Raw genomic sequence first — 12,971 nt, forward strand, 5'->3', positions numbered from 1 at the left:
ACTTGTACCCATGTTACAGTTCCACGTTATGATAATTTCGTATCTCGCCAACTGGCTAGTGCCCATGATACGGTTCCACGTTATTATAATTTCGTAATTTACTCGTCCATCTTACGATATTTTTGTTCTTAAAATTGGAATAGAAAAAGAACCACATCGAATTTTTGAAAAATCGCTTCGAGGTGCACACCCACATGCTACAAACTAATTTTGTGCCAAATTTCATGAAAATCGGCCGAACGGTCTAGGCGCTATGCGCGTCACAGAGATTCAGACATCCAGACATCCTATAGACATCCTTCGGACAGAGAGACTTTCAGCTTTATTATTAGTATAATTAAGAAGATGCGCTAAAAAAAAAATACCTTGCAGAATAATGTAAAAAAGGTTAACATTGTTTCCTCCACTATTTTTTCGAATCTAAAAGAATTAACTTCAAAACTGATCATAATAAAATTCTTGTCACAGGGGGGTCAGCTGACCCTTTGACCCTCCCCTAAATCCGTCCCTATACGCCTCTAAAGCTTGGGTAACACTCAGAAGTTGCTGGGGCATACTGAAATCGTAAGGAGCCATTTGAACCACATAATTTTTGTTAGTCACCAAAAGTGTCTGAAACAAGGGCCTAACAATTAGCAAAAAAGCACAACTAAACGCCATTTAATTCTTCGCGGTGGTTTCCATTTGGCTGTGACATAGTTTCCGGGGGGAAAAGTGTAATAACATTGCTCCCGGCGCTTTGTCACTTTTCATTGAAATTGAAAAAAAAAAAAAAACAAAAAAAAAAAAAACGGCGGGAGCACTACAAACTACTTTAGTCAAACGCTGTTTGAGACCGACAGACGCTATGGATAAGCGGTAAAAACTCACACATGCGCATAAAGGCTAAGCATGCAAGTGCGCTTGATTCGTATCCATCAAGTTTCTGCGAAATAAGTAAGGTCAAACACTTTTCTATCAGGTCTCGTATATGGTTGGTCATTATCAAAAGTAGCATAAAATTAAAAAAGTGAAATATTGTGGTAATTGTTGCAAATAGTACATGTAAGAGGGACATTCCAGAAAGCCAGAAGTGAACATGAAAATGAAAGCTTTGTAGTATTCAAAAAGTCCTCTTTGAAAAAGTTACAAAAAATGCTCAATAATATTCCCTAACTTACATAGTAACTAGCGTTACCCGCATGGCTTTGGCCGTAGTAGAAAATTAAAAGGTCATTTGGTTCGCTTGTACATTTGCAGTTAATGTCTGCAATGAGTAAGGTTTTTTTTTTTTTTTTTTTTTTTTTTTTTTTTTTTTAAATCATTTTCCCAAAAATATTGGCAGATTTGAAAACTTACAATATGACTAACAGTTTATTAATTGCTAAAAAACTAAACTATTTTAGGAAGAAAAGTCAAAGAAATCGAAAACACGGTTGCATGTACTGATGTATGTTGGACGATAGTCACTGAATTTGGCGTATCATTTTGGGCTTTAAAACACAAAATAAGACGCTTTTTTGAAATTTAACACTATATACAGAACGTTGTAATTCAATGTTTTAATAATTTATTGAACATAAATATATAAAAACAAAAAACAAAGGAAATGATTTTTTCTTGCAGTTAAAATATTTTAATTTAAATCCTTTTCAATAAAAGAAAACGACTGATCGCCGAAGTAATCCTGCTTTTCAAAATGTTTAAAACAAAACAAAACAAAAAAAAATTAACGAAACAAACAAAGGAAGTAAACTACGTAACCATGTAACATCCAAATTTAATTTCCGTTTCGAAAATAATTTCCATTTCTCTTTAATTTTTGAATTATTCCCGAGCTTAATCATTTATAATTTATTCGTTTGCTAAAAGTGAGCCTTGGACTTCGATCTTCTTTCTACGGATCCCACTGCTCTTCTATTGCTCGTAGGAAGGCTCTCATTCAAGGTTTCAAATGACCTAAATTTTAAAAATGTGAATAAAATATTCCCCTCCCCTTGTTATCAAATAAAAAATGGGCTTAAAATTGGAAAAAAATCGAATTTTCGAAAAATCTATTCGAGGTGCACACCTCTATGTTACAAAATAATTTTGTGCCGAATGTTATGTAAAATTTGCCGAAACAGTGTAGATGCTATGCGCGTCACAAAACATCTGCACAGAGATTCAGACAAACATCTAGACATCCATGCTTTAATCTTTATTATTAGTGGAGAATATGGCAATTAATATTAATTCGTGTGTTCATGTTCAAATGTTTCTTTTCTTCATCTTTTTTGGCTACTATTTTTTAAACCAATATTTTTAGTTATCAAATCTGAATCGATTAGTTCTTCTGCTGCTGAAATCGTCTTATGTTTAGCGCATCATAGTTCATTACTATTCTCCTGAAAGATCGAATTTCGAAATGCAAATGGCTCATTTCTTGGCTGGAAGGCATAAACTAAAACTTTAGGATAATTCTTGCTTACGTCTACACTTTCCAATGAAGTTTGCTGCTCATATTAATATGCAGTTTGATCTTTAATCTTATGTTCAAAATATGTGTTTTCCTGAAATCAGAAACTTAACCTACTGGAGATGAAATTTCAACCCAATGGTGCATATTCTATCCGCTACGCATTTCAAAGGAAACTTTCAGTGATACTATTCTCTTCTTGTTTGTTCCTCAAAAATATCAAACAGTTTTCTTAAACGTTTTATATTGCTCGTATAATGGGGACACACAAGGATTTAAATGGGTGAGCCTGTCTAATATGAAGTAGTTATTTATTTGAATATATGTTTTCGCAAAACTATCGAGGATTTCAAGGGCTTGTAACAGTCACAAAAAAAAGAACAATTTCTCGTTTGTATTCAAAGATGATTAACATTATACTGTATAAAAATTCCTGAAATATTATAGTAAAAGTTACTGGCATGCATGTTGTCAGCAACCTTTACCGTAAAATCCTATTTTACTATGAAATTTTACGGTAGAATAAACAAGAGAAGAAAACACAAAATGGTCGACATCAGGTCCGATCTGACCACCATATCAGTTATAAAACATTGAGTTGAGAAAATACGGTTTCATGTGTATCGCATTGTAAGTCACGTAGTATACCAATTGGCGCTGCAATCGTTTATTTTTTTCTGTACAGTTTACTGTAATTTTTGTCTGCACTATAAACTTTTCATTTTACAGTAATATTTACAAAAGTTTCCTGCATTTTTAAGAATATAAAGTTGGGGCCAATCTAACATGACAGCATCGCAATGATGTGATTAGGATCTGTGTAGCTTTCACAATGTTGCCCGATTAGGTTTGCCCCAACTATATAAACACGTTGAAGGTGCTATTTTATTCTGAAATAACATAGTACTCTACATAATTCAGTTACTTAAAAGTTTTTAAATGATTGTCTTCATATAAAAAAGAGCATTAACTTTAATTTTTCAATCATAACCACATTTTTTATCACAGTTTTGTGATCAGCATCATTATTTAACTTTGTATACAAAATTTTGTTTAATTTGCTCCAGCCGTTGCATCAAAATTGGATTGAGAAAAAAACATCTCGTAATGTTAAAAATATTTTTTATACTTTTGCATATAATACCTAATTCTCCTTGAGTACGGCAATTACTGTTTTTTGCATATCAAAGTGCAAATCAACCCAACAATATAAACGGCATTTGCTGTATCAAAAATAAAATTTTAAATTTTAATGAATTATTAATGCGTTATCTCTTTATAGTAAATAAAAGTAAAGTTTCAAAGAAATTCTGGAAAGAAGTCTGTGGTGGCAGACCTGCGTCCAGGAGACCTCATAGCACCTACAGCCTTGAAATTTCGTAAAAAAATTCTTCGATCCCCGGTGGTGTGCATTTTTTTTTAAAATTCGAATTAGGTTTTTTCAAATTAATTTTTTAAGCTCAAATTTCGCGTAAATTGTCTATTATTGCCTATTAAAGGAGTGAAAAATTATTTGCACCTATTGATATTATGTATCGTTAGAAAGGGTAGAGTTTTCCGCGTTCTACGCAATTTGTTTCAATGCTCTAACTTAAATACGGCGGGAGGTGTGTTTTTAGCTCGAACTTTTTTAGGCTTAGCTAAAATTTAGGCACTACTTTCTTCATTAATTCTATTAGTAAAAAGCGAAGGAATTGTACCACAGTTTTCTTTTTTTTTTTGAAACCACTGAAAATGGCGGTATTTTTTACTCCAGATCTAACTCGACCTATGGCTGAAAAACTTAGTTTCTATCTCCAAAGGAAAACAATTTACAAGCCGTTAAAATTCAAGTTAGAATAATCGAATCTCCATTAAAATTATTGCATTTTATTTGTCGTTGCCATAGTTACGTCTTTTCAATTCGCATGTCTCTTCTTATTTCTTATTTAAACTTTAAGGGTTTCGATTTCAATTCAAGCCCCCAGCTAAAGAGTAAATTATATTACTAGAGACCATAAATATGAATGCGACTTTTCAAGCGTACAAAACTGCAGTTTTGCAATGCTCAGGAGCCCCTTAACCTTTACGACTCTTAAAAAATGGTACAAGTTATTTTTAAATCCGAGCAAGAGGTGCTTTTGATCCAAACATAATGTGTTTTTAATCTGTTTCTTTTTAATTGACGATTTAAATCTTTGCGAATCAAATAAGATTACAAAGCAATCTTCGGGGGTTAGTGAGCGGTAGCGAGCAGGGGGCAGAACCCCCTAGTTTGAAAAAAAATGGTTGGGACCATATTGTTTTAGATGGAAAAACAATATTTAAAAATTGAGCTCAAAAAGTTCGGTAGTTTTTTATGATATGCCAAAAAGTCAAATTTTCTTCCGTTTGAAAGTTCATCTGATTTGAAATAAATGAAATAATTATCACACACACTTTAGAATTTTACGGGAGTTTTCGGCAACAAATAACAACTTTTTCGTACTACTGATGATCAAAAGTAGAGAAAATTATTCAAATGTTGTTATGATAGCTGAAAAAAAAAACAATAAATAAATTAATTAATTAAAAAATACAGCAACTGAGTAACATTTTCCTACAGCTATGGCAATGGGTATATGAATTTTTTAGGTGCATTTTGTGTAATCAATAACACATTTTCCACATAAAGGCAAAAATATAAATATATATTTCTAAATTTAAAATATACTTTTAACTACACCTTTTGAAAGTGCTAGTGAAAGATATGCTTCCCAATTATCTACGATACATAGTAATAGAATATATAGAAATGATAAAGCAAGCATAAATTGAAACATGTAAGCTTTCTATATCAATATCCCCGAATTCCTTTCACACACGACGAACATTTACAAGTACTTGGTATTCATGAGAGAGTTCTAGCTTCTTACGATATGACTTCAGGCGAAATCTGTGATTCACATTTCTCTTTTACTTGTTATCCCTTTCTAAACTTGCGTTTTATTTTCATGACTATCGAAATACAAGACAACAATTTGCATTTAGATATATTTTCAAATGGTAAGGCGATATCATTTCAGATTTTAAAAATCATGATTTTTCTTGCTTCTATACTTCGTTAATGCATTATTGCACTTTCCTTTTTAAGGAAGAGTAAAACTTATTCTGTCCTAAAGCTCTTGATATTTATTAAAAATACGAACAGTTTTTTCGGTAGTTCACACCAATGATTGTTTATCATAAATAAGTTAAGTGATTTTAGAAATGTTTTTCACAGTAAAATATTTTACCCATTTGTAAAATATTTTACCTTGTATTAATTTTTGTAAAGTTGCAAAAATCAGAAAATTTGAGAAAGCTTCATAAAAATGCTAAGAAATTCACAAATATTGGATGTATTTTTCAATACTGAAGAAGTAAGTAATTGATTTTTAAAAAATATATCTTATATTTCATTTCCTTTTATTAAAATTAAAAAATAAAAAAATAAAAAGACCTAACAAAATTTTGAAATTTTCCTAAAGTTGTAATTCAGTCTCGTCTTTAGATTCTAAATGTAGAACTAAACCATGGCTTGCTCCAAACAATTCCTAACTTATGACTCTATGAAAAGGACGAAATTGCAATCTCAAGATCTTATAACCAAACTCTCGAAAAATTGCTTTAACTCTGGTTTAACTGACGAGCTGAGCCGGACCATTGCTGTGGACTCTTCCTGCTGGTCTAAACTTGTTTTATCTACCAGATTATTGACAATCTCAGATTCTATGAGATGATATCTGCCTCCAGTTTGGCTATTGATTATTCGAGACTGATGAGTTCATAGCAAGGACGTAATTGCAGTCTCTAGCTCTTCTGCTTTCTTTTAATTAAACTGCATTTTGTCTCGAAGTTTACTTTATCTAAAATTTATGAAGCAAATGCACTAGGCATTACAGAAAGCCAAAAAAATAAAGAAAAAAATTACGCATAGGTAAAAATTTAAAATGGGTCAGTTCACTAAAGTCGCAATCAAAAGAAATTTATTTATTTATTTTTTTAAAAATAAAATAAACAACGTCTACTTAAAAAAAAATCGTTTGTATTATAATTTATCAGCATTATGTTTGCGTTAAGTGTTTTTTAAAACATTTTTTAAAAGTAATACTTGCCAATATGATGCAAGTTTCTTTTTAAATAAATGTATTAAACATAAATTTATCAAACACAATTTTTAGATTTAAACTTAGGCAATATTTCCTGTAATGAAAAAAAAGGAACATAATGACCTTATATATTTAAAATGAGTAATGCTCATCTTTACCCTGTCAAAATCGTAAAAATACTTCTGCATGTATAAATAAATCTGTACATATATCTAAAGCATAGATAATTTACGTACAACTATGCAAAGTAAGTGAGTAAAACATGCAAACCATAAAAAAGGGCACCTTTACGTTTTTGCTTTTTGGTCATTTGATAGTGAATAGAAAAATAAGAAAAAGGGCTATTTATTCTTTTCTTTCAGTAAGTGCTTTGTGTCATCAATAAAGTCATGTCAACTGCCCTGATATCATAAGTTTAATTTTAAAATAAAAGTATGCAGGAATAAACATAATATTTCTCTAAACATAAATTTGTTGCATAATTTTTTTTAGAAACTTCGAAGCATTATTTTGCGTAATGTTATATTCAGAAACAACTGACGGTACTAAAATCTCAGATGTTTTTGAAACAAAGCCAATAGTACACAAAAAATGTAAATAATTTAAAAAGTTAAAATTATATAGGGGAGATTTGTACCTTGGGCCACTGCAAGTGCTGCTAATAGCGAGTTATTTCTTTTTTTCTTGGTAAGTTTTTTTTTACACGTTTTTGCCATATTCATACATATCGGTTTCATCTTTTTGTATGTTGAATTCATTTAAAAGAAAAAAAAAACAATTTGTATGCTATACGCATTGTTAAGAATTAGAAATGTGCTTATGCATATGTAACCTATTAAGTAATCATAAGAAGTTCTGAAATTGTCTGATTTTTAACAACATCTTTAGAAATGGTAAATGTATGCCAAATAGCTAAATTTCGCACACAAATGGTGCAATTTCAGTCTTATTTAGAGAAGTCTCAACTGAGGGAAAGACAAAGACAATGAGCAGATATTACCTTTGTATTGATAGCTTTTTTACTTCCTTTCACAAAAAAGGAAGCATTGTATTCGCGAAAAAAAATTCACTCAAAAATCGACCTTAATTTCCATTTTGCTCCTCCCCGAATAAATGTTGATTTTTTTTACACCCGACCACACGTGCATATATCTCTAAGAACGTCTAGACGAACGACGATTAATTACAAGTTTTTGTTGTGACGTCTGTATATACATATGTTTGTGCGAAGGAATGTATGTAAGTATGTATGTCACATAACTCTAGAACGGTATGTCTTAGAAGGTTGAAATTTGGTACGTGGACTCCTAGTGGGGTTTAAGTGCGCACCTCTCCTTTTGGTTGTATTCGGGTGTTTCTAAAGGGGTCTTCTGCACCTTTTTGGGGGGAAATCATTGTTAATTTCGAAGGATACTCAAGTGGTGTTATATTTTGGCCGACACTTGACGATATATCGTCAGTCTTTTGGTCGCCAAGTTTTGTCGCCAACTTGGCAACAAATTTGGAGATTTTTTTTTCTTAAATCTGGTTTCGAGTTGACCACTGTTGGTGATATTTAGAGAGTTAACTATTAAATCACATTAAATTTGACAATAATGGGGAAAAACATTAAATTGGTGTAAAAGGAAGTCATGTGATGCACACATCTGCTCGTTTATATCAGAATATCACTAAAAAGGCCGCGATTTAGGTTCTGAAAAATTAGCCGAAACTGTAAGCAAACAACGAACAGCTCTTTCAATAAGCAGATACTGCAGTTTCACTTTTATTAGATCGTTAGTCTGACGTAGCTATACCCGAACTGAAAATCAGTAATGAACTGAACTGAACAGAACTGAATAACAGAAATGAAAAACCGGGTTTGTTTGAAATTTTGCTTTCGCTTTGAAATATGTTCCAATAACTTGTAGCTTTTGATTTTTTCTTTTGCTCATGCCTCACTGTTGGCACTTATTTGAATCTTCATATTACATATCTATACATACAATAATAACTACTTTATAATATACGAAGACGTTCTTTAGTTCTTTAAATGAGTATTCTAAAATCTGTAGCATATTACATTTAAAAATCGTTTTTCTCATGTGTATTTGCTTTTTTTTTTGTTAATTCCATCTATAAATCTCCAAAAATTATCTTTATCACTTCTCAAGAACAATTTGCATTATTCATTTTAAAAATCGACTATCTACCTACTTGAAAACGTAAACTTAAATATTGTAGATATTTTTCTTACAAATAATTGTAACGAATTTGCTACTTTAAGGTTCGTTACATCAAGGAGATGAAGAAATGACATCGGTTGAATAATAAATGGTTAACTTTAGAACTTTTTCAACATGAATACATAAGTGCAATCAACTGAGCTATTAAGGTCTTCAAAAACAATTAAAGTCGTAAAGATTGTTAACGTTTAATAATTAACAGTAAAATCTTTCACTTCTACGGAAAACCATAAAAAGTGAACATTAATGAATTGACTTCAATAAAAACGTTGACATGTTTCGGAAGAAAAAAGTTTAAACTTTCAAGAAAAAAAAAAGTACCATCGTATAAAAGAACATTTACTGACTTGAAAAGGTTTTTCCTTCAACGGCAAAATGGGATTACCGGTTCATTGAATTGTTTAATGAAAATTTCGCCTTTTAGGGACTTGGTATCCGGGGGCCATATTGTTTGTCAACCTTGTTTTTCTTCTGCCTAACAAAGATAAACAATCTTTAAACCTTAAGAGGGGTTTTTTATCACCACTAAAAATAATCTTCAATTAACAATATTTTTAAACTCTTCTCATTAGATAAATTTTGTGGAGGTTTTCTTCATTTTCTTCACAGCAGCTTCTTGCATTATATTTGCATTTCATGTTTTTTAATTATTTTTTTTACTTCCTAGTTTAGTTAACAAATTTTAATGAAGCACTTGTTTCAGAATTTTTGACGTTACTCTAATTAAATTTTCTGCTAATTTTAGGAGTATTAGTATTGGTTCTGTTTACATTCGGCGTTCAAGTTGAAAACACAACACTAAATTAGTTTTTAATTACTAGTGATGCGACACGATGTAGAAGTTTTCAAAATATTGATGCTTTTTTGTTATAATACCAATGTTTTTACCATCGTTGTATTAGGGTCTATAATTTTCCGAGCACAGATGTTTTTTTTTTGGCGTTCGATGTTTTTTCGATGCCGTTTTCGTTAGATCAAAAATATCAAAGAGAGAAGGAAAAGACATAAAAGAGGACGAAGAATATGGCAAAATATGTTTATGAAAAAGTTGTACTAAAAACTTCAAAACTACACCATTCAGCAATGGTCGTGATATCCACACCATTAGAAACATGTTTCCCTCATTTGTCGGCTTTTAAGTTGCTTTAACTTTTTGCAATACTAAGTGTTAACTGCAATATTCAGAATTATTATAGTTTTTTCCCTAATTATTTGGGGTGCAAAATCACTTACAATATCTACAAAACGTTTATGTTTCTGTTAAAACGTCGGTGCATATGAGTCGGTGTGTTTCGGCACATCCGATGGAAATAACATGTCTTTAATTAGGTTCACACTGCTGCATGGAACTTTTCAAATTACGTTTTAAGACAATTAAGGCTACTCACTTTTCTGGAATCACCTTATCGAAAAACACACAAAAATAATTCATATCAGATTTTTTTTTTAATGAGTTTTAGTGAATCTATTATAATTTGAAGTTATAACATTGTTTGCAAATAATTTTTATATTGTTTGGTACAATCGAAACTAAACTCGAACGACGGAAAATTTGGGCGAACAGTATACATTTTCTATCATTTTCTATGAGATTGTCATATTGTAATTGGGTTTGCTACTTCTGTGACTACAAGAAAGTACAGAACTCACTTACACACACAAAGGAAGTGTTTTTAAAAATCAGTTTTATTTTACAAGCATCTGCATATTCTGTAGTCGTACGATATCAGGAATTGATGTGAAAGATAATTTTTAATTATGTGAGAAACATTACAAGAAATCAAACCATTCTTGGAATTATAACTAAAGAAAATCATTTGAAAATTGAGATTTATTATTATTATTATTATTATTATTATTATTATTATTATTATTATTATTATTATTATTATTATTATTATTATTATTTTTATTATTATTATTATTATTACTATTATTATTATTATTATTAATATTATTATTATTATTATTATTATTAATCTTCTTTTTTTCCTTCTTGTTCTCACTTTTAATTTAAATAATTAAATCATAATTTCAGTTCAGAATTAGTTTGTAAAATGACTGCTGTAAAATGCAAATGACTATTCTTGTTAAAGAACTTGTGAGTAGGTATATTTTTTACTTCACGCACTTTCTCCTTACCTTATGTTTCTGCATTTTAAGAGCTCTTATTAAAAATAATTTAAGCATGATAAAATTATACGAGAAAAATATTTTCTTTTGTAAACTGGGGTATGGTAGCATCCCTCACTGAACTTTCTTTTACATTGTTATAGCAAAGACAGCATTGCTCTAATATATTTTTTAATTTACTTATATTTCTCCAAAAAATTATGTGCAATGCATGCATATTTATCTCGTTTCATGCTCATCTATAAATATTTACACAGTAAAATAAAGGCCACAAACATCATCATACCAGACGTATAAACAGTATTGGTACTACTTTATTGTTTTGAAGAGTAAAAACTCATATTTTAACTTTTTAGTCAGAACATCTTATACATTTAAAATCAATTTATATGCTGAATACTTTCACGACTTATCAAAATAATGTTATAGTCTTGATAAAGCACAATGGATTTTCTACTAGTTACGAGCTGCAATATTACCTGCTCAAACTGTGACACTGATGCACCAAACATCCGGAAAAACATAAGCGCCAATATTTACTTAACAACTTTTGAATATAAATTGATGTTTAACTGTTCGTGATTCCTTGTGATTTCTTTTATCTCAGCCGGATTTATACTTCAAGTGTACTGTGATCTGAAAGAAAAACAGCCAAATCACTCTTTTGTAATCCCTTTGAAAATATATATTAAATAAGATACGCTTCGTAGAAAGAGATTCCATCAACCTGTTAATAATCCGTCAGAAAGCTTTTTAAAAAGAACTTTAGTTTTTGTTTATCCTCCCCCCCCCCCTTTTTGCAGTAGGGGTATTCTATTGACAAAAACACAATTTTTCGATGCGTTACAGAAGCATAAAATTTGTAATCAACGCAAATACGCAAGAGTTGGTTTAAGTTTAGATGCTTGTGCAAATTGCCTTTTAAGTCGAATAGCCTTTTAACTCGAATTAAAAAACCACAATATTAATGGGAAAAAATAGTACGTAGCTCTTTTTATATTATCATTCGTAAGCAAATATTGGTATCAAAATCTTTTGAACCATTTTGAAAGATAGTGCATTTTTTTGATATATTATATTTGAATTAAACTATGTTTTGTTCAAGATTTACCCTATTACAATCAAACCATTTGCCTAAACCGCAGATATGTACTATTTTTAAAGTGAACTTTGTCCTATAAATAGCAGATTTCATGAAAAAAAAATGGTTAGAAAAAAAGCAGCGTGATAGCAAAGTATGATCTGTTTTATAACGCTAAAATCCCAATGAATTTAGTTTAAAAAACATATATAAAGATGAATGTGTGCATCGCATAAAACCCCAATTAAATGGTGGAAAAAATGGAAAGAAATTACTTTTTTTCACTAGAGGTTATAAAAGGGTTTTCGACATTTAATACAGATTGAAACTCATTAAATTTAATTTTGGGTTTACACATTGGAATCAGTTTTTGTATTTCTTCAGTGCTAGCTCAGTAAAAATGCTCTTGATAAATTTCCTTCAAAATTTGCAAGATAAATAGGAGGACTAAAATACTCATTAATGAAGTTTAGAAAAAGTCTCAACTATATATAAAAGAATGTGATGACTATCTACAAATCTGTCGAAAACACTTGTAAAGAGCAACAACAACTTTAAATTTACATTCATACAAAATTAGAGAACATATTCTATCTGCCTGTAAAGCAAAACTAAGAGGAAAATCGGAATCTAGGCATTAAGTGAAACGAATAAAGATTATAACTTACATTAGAGAAAGTCGGGGCATTATGCCCCATCAGATAAATCGCCCCAGTAACTGTATTTTATGATTTCAGAAACAGAGTGCGCTTGTGCTGAATATTTCAAAAGCATTTGTGTATAAAGAAGTTGTACGCATTACATCATAGTCATTTTCAGTGAATTTTTAGGGGTTATTACAGCGTTATAGCAAAGTGAAAGACAGAGCGACACTTTCGCGCGCTTGAATCCACGGTAGTACTTTTAAGAACTTTTGGTTAAGTAACTAGCGTTCCAATATTCTGTTAAAATATGTGTTTATACAGTAAGAGAAAATCATAAAGAAG

Source organism: Uloborus diversus, chromosome 8 (assembly GCF_026930045.1).
Source record: "Uloborus diversus isolate 005 chromosome 8, Udiv.v.3.1, whole genome shotgun sequence".
Lineage (NCBI taxonomy): Eukaryota > Metazoa > Arthropoda > Arachnida > Araneae > Uloboridae > Uloborus > Uloborus diversus.